A 5,656-nucleotide genomic window follows, 5' to 3' on the forward strand; every position below is an offset into this window, starting at 1 on the left:
GCCTCTTCAATTATTTCGTATTGCCGGATGTTACAGATTTAGTTCAAAACACAACCAAAAACATGCCCAAAACAACAAGGGACTTCAACAACACCAACAACAACTTCAACAACTTCAACAACACAACCAAATCCTTCTTTGACAATAAAACGAGTTTGGAGGGTGGGGGAAAGAACCAACCCAACCCTATGGACTCACATACTTAGTAGGGATCACCCCCGACGATTTCCACGACGATCTTTGACGGAAACTCCTTGATCTCCTCTTCTCCTTCTCTTCTTTCTCTCTTCTTCTCTTCTTCACTCAAGAACCCTAACTCTCACTCTTTTTCCATACTTAGCCAAATTTCCAGATTTTTAAATCTTTCCAAAAATGACTATTTCCAATTCTAAGACTCTTCATAATTATTTCAAATCGCCGGGTGCTACAATTCGACTTGTACTACTTTTCATAGAGTTTTCAAATATATAAATTTTATTTTATAATATTGAACATTGTTACATAAATTGGAAGAGGGATATAGAAGTACTTACATTGAAGAAGAAAGGCCAAAGACAGGACACCTTTGGAGCTCTTTTGGAAAATCATCTTCTACATCAGTTTGTTAAATTTTTTTGTGTTGTTTAAATGTTGACACCTTCTTTTGTTTCTTCTCCTCAACAAGTTGAGTCTAGTACATGTAAGTGTGGATTGATAGCAAAACTTTTACTGTGGATTCTTCAAATATTGTAGTCCTGGCTCATTATCTTGTGGTTGTTGGGATTGGATCGATAGTAAACTTCCAAGTCATGTGTCATTGATGATTCACAATCGAAAAATTGAATTAGATTCAATTCGGAATGAAAGAAACCGATTGAAGAATATCTTGAAGGAAATGGGTGGCATTGAAATTCATAAACCAAACATTGGTTCCCACTCGAATAATATGACTGTTTTTGAAAGTTCAAATTTGGAGGATAAAGTTTCAAACTTAGAGTTGGAGCACCGTATTGAAAGTTCTAATTTGAAGAACTTGGATGAAAGTGTATCAATTGATAAGCTTGCTTCTGATCTCTTGGGGGATTATTGTTGGTTTTGTATCTGCCAAATTGATGTAGTGTACTGTAGCAATGTTCGAACTTCTTTTCTTGAATCGTTTGAAATGTGGTGTAGTCGCTAGTAGTTTGGTATAGCTCCGTTCTAGTAATGTGGTGTAGTCATTAGTAGTTTGATGTAATGTTAGCAATCTGCAGGTTACTTCTGATGTAATGTCATCGTGTTTTGCTTGTTGAAAGTTGTTAGCAATCTTGTTGATCTCTTGATTGTAATGGAAAAATTAGCAATCTTGTTAATGTTACCAATATGCATTTTTACCATTTAACAATCAGCACATTTACAATATGCATTTTTACCATTTAACAATTTGCATTTTTAACATTTACAGTCTGCATTTTTACCATTTAACAATTTGCATTTTTAACATTTACAATCTGCAATTTTAACAATTAGAAATCTGCATTTTTACAATTTACAATCTGCATTTTAATCATTTAGTAAACTGCACTTTTACCATTTACAACCAGAACTTTTTCATTTTTTACATTCTGCACTTTTACCATTTACAATCAACAGTTTTCCATTTTTTACATTCGGCACTTTTTAGCACAATTTATAACAATCTGCAATGTTATGAAGCAACACACAAGACACCTCATATACAATTCTACACTTTTCCAACATCATTTACAATCTACTTTGCAACTCACAAGATCTTTCAAGCCTACCGTCAAGACATCTTCCCAGATAAAGCAACATACATAATGCAACTGGAAAACAAAAAACAACAACTACATAGATAAGTAGTAATGACATTGTCATATATTTTGAACCCACAAAAACTTACGGTCACTTGTTCAAGACGGATTAACATCGAAAAAAGCAAAACATTAAGTTTCATCATGCCATTGCATAACATTGGAAAACAAAAAACAATAACTACATAATGCAACTACTTCTTCCCACCCCTCTTTGTCTTCAATTTGCCAATTCTTTTATCCTTTTCAACTGTCAATTGATCTGAAGTCGTAGCTTCTTTTCCTCTCTTTGCCTTCAATTTTTCAATTCTCGTCTCCTTTTAACTGTAATGAGTGTTTTATTTGGATGGGTTGGGTATTTTGAACGGATGGGTCGGGTGGACCCGGGTGGTTTGGGTCAAACAAATTAGATTTTAATTAATTAAATTTCCAACCCATTACAACATGCCACGTAATAAATGAAATAATTAAATTATATGGATTAAGTAGTCCGTTAGTCAAAATGGCAAAATAGGTCCCTAAAGGTTAACCCCAAGGATATTTTGAGGCCAAAAGGTTAAAGAGGGGTATTTTTGTACCAATTCCGATACTATAAGGGTATTTTAGACCCTTCGTCGTTTAATAATAGTCAAAATTCAAATATTTGTTTATATAAAAAAAATAACAGTAGGAAAAACTTACAATTTTCCATTCGATCATTTTTTCTCGGTAAATTTTTCAAAGATTAATATAGTAAACTTGTAATTCTATTTAGGGAAAAGCTACAAGTACCGCATTAGACTATGAACCAAAATCTCAGAGACACAATTTAACTAAACTAAGGTCCTACTTACCCCTGAACCCTTATTTTTTTTGTTAATTTTGTGCTACCTTTTTGGCTTAGGTGGCATCCAAATATCTCCCACGCGCCTCAATTGCGTGGAGTCATGGAGTGTGCCACGTAAGACAAAAGGTGTACAAAATTACAAAAAAATAAGTTTGGGGATAATAGGACTTTAGTTTAGTTAAAGTGTATCTCTAGGATTTCGTCATAGTCTAGGGGGGTACTTGTGCCTTAAAGGGTGTCAAGCTAGGCTTAAGTTATCTACGACCCCTTAAAGTTGTCCACATAATTCACTTACACATCTTAACTAAGACTAATACCTATTGAACACTTTATCTAACTGAAATTGTATCTTACTAATTTATGTATCATATTTATTGAATTCGCATAAAAAATAAATTTATTATATGTGAAGTACAATGAATACATCAAAATTATAATATCTTACTAAATTATGTATCATATTTATTGAATTTAAATAAATTCATTATACATAAACTATAATGTATGTATATCCCTTCATTGTAATATGTTTTTTTTGTTAAATAGTTCATTGTAAAATAAATTCAAAAATCTATGATTAATGATCTCGATCGGCTGGTGCAATAGAATAGACGCCAATAACCTATTGAATTACCATAGTGAAAATGATACATGTTCAAAGGTCCAGATCTTAGAAGAAATTGTGCATACCATCGGAAAAAATAATATTGATGATGAAGTTGAAGATGATACAATACCTTTGAAACTAGTTACGTTTAAGAAAACACTTATATGTTTGTACTTTTAAAGAATTATTAATTTATCATATTAATGGGACCATATATTTATATATGGGTCTTCTAAAAATATATTATCTTATTATCTTATCGAAATGAATGATTTTTTTCCATTGGCCCAAGTCGGGACCAGAGAAAAAATATTATCTTAGAGAGATTATTATTTTGTCGAGTATTAATTTAGTGAGGCTTTACTATATTCAAAAATTGTTCCTATTAGACATTTTCTGAAAATCAACAAAAATAAAATAAAAATGAAGAGTGTGTGATACACTTGCGCTGACATGAAAAAATGACTAATTAAAATTTAACACATGGCATGGGTCCCCCAAAATTAATAAATAATATTTTTTTGCTTAAAGTTATTTTAAATCTAATTTTAAAAAAAAATGAAAATGTCAACATATTCAACCCAACCTCACCCCTACCTGACCCCTCCCAACCCTGTTTCATCACCTTCTTTCCAAAACACATTCTTTTCCAACACAAAATCTAATTTCTTTTCAAATAACTTGAAGATTTTTAAAAAAATATAATACTAGATACGTCAATTCTATCAAACTTTCAAGTATCATTTTGATGAATTTAGTGATTTGTTCGAAAATGGTGATAGACAAGAATTGACTGACTTGTTTTCATCGAATGCATAAAAATAATTTATCTTATTTCTCTGTTCTTTTTTGTTCATACATTCAATTAGTTGATTCAGATTTCAAAGAAAAAATTTTTATAAAAAAGAAAGGAGAGAAACACAGTGTTGAAGCTAAAATGGAGAAAGCTTTGGAAACTAAATTAAGATGAAGAAGATGATTGGTGGGGGTATTAAGTGTCAAGCGTCAATAAAACAGGAAAAAATGTATTTTATTTTTAAAAAATACTATTTGAAATTTCTTCACGCTCCCCAAGAAGTCTAGAATACGATGTTTATCACATCAGTGTTTTGTGTTTAATAGGTACATATTTTGAAGAATTTAGGTATTTAATAGATACAAGTCTTATTTGAGGTGTCTATAATTATGCCAACAACTTTAAGGGCTGTCGATGACTTAAGATGGCAAGCTAATAATAATTAATATTGGGAAAAAAAATGGACCAAGGAAGTAGCATGTGAAAAAAAAGCTTATGTATAAGAATTTGGGTCCATTAAATAAGCAAAGGGACACGTGTATAGTATTTAAGGGTCATTTGGTAGATATTTATGCAATGTATGCTATTTTTAATATATCAAACCAAACCGTCCATAAGAATCTTTTATGTATAATCAATGCAAGCATAACTAATATAAACATTACTAATGCAAATATTTCTAATACACTCTATTATATCATTATATTTATACACTCTACCAAATGATACTTTACCAAAAAATCTATCTATATATATATAATAAAGCTAGATTTAGGAGAAGTGATGTGGCATATCTCTAAAGCCACCATTGACATTTATCTTTTTTCTAAGATTTTTTAATATAAAAAATACATTATCTATTCATTAAATGACTTTAAAAAACCACACAAAATAAATCAATCAGATCTTTAAGACAAGAGCAAACCAATAAAAGCCCAAATAACCTATAACCCACGTAGTAGCTAATTGAATGTCTACATTAAACTCCAATTAAGCGTTTTAATCGTATCTCTATCACTATACTTCTACTATGTTTTCCAATGAACCATTTCATTATCTTCATCATTTGTAATTACAATGAATTTTAATGTGCATTTATCTCTGAATAATTGCATTTAATTAATTCTTGATCTTTTTCATACTCTATTTGTTGGGGATTTAAAGACGCAGAGGCAGAGAAAAGAGAACTTCTAAAGTCTTTCTGATTGCATCAAAAGAGGTACAGCAGTGACCTGTTAAATAGGCCTATAACTAACTGAAATTAGCTAGAAATAAGCAACTAAAAGATAGTGGATAAACATGCTCACTAACTTCACCCTATCAACTAGAAAACAGCAAATAACTTAATGCTAAATAACCGAACAACATTACTTTTTTACTAGCTAAAAACTAGGAAACAAATCAACTGCTTTGAAGCACTAATCAACACTGTCCCTTGCTTCAAAGCTTGTCACTCCCATCTATAGTCTGAAGTACTCATGCTTTCCAACTGGTAGTGCTTTGGTTAGAATATCTGCAACTTGCTCATTTGTGCCACAATGCTTCAACATAATACATCCACTTGCTACCAGATCTCGGATAAAATGGTACCGAATGTCTATATGCTTTGTCCTGCTATGAAATGCTGGATTTTT

This window comes from Solanum tuberosum, unplaced genomic scaffold (assembly GCF_000226075.1).
Source record: "Solanum tuberosum cultivar DM 1-3 516 R44 unplaced genomic scaffold, SolTub_3.0 scf00432, whole genome shotgun sequence".
Classification (NCBI taxonomy): Eukaryota; Viridiplantae; Streptophyta; class Magnoliopsida; order Solanales; family Solanaceae; genus Solanum; species Solanum tuberosum.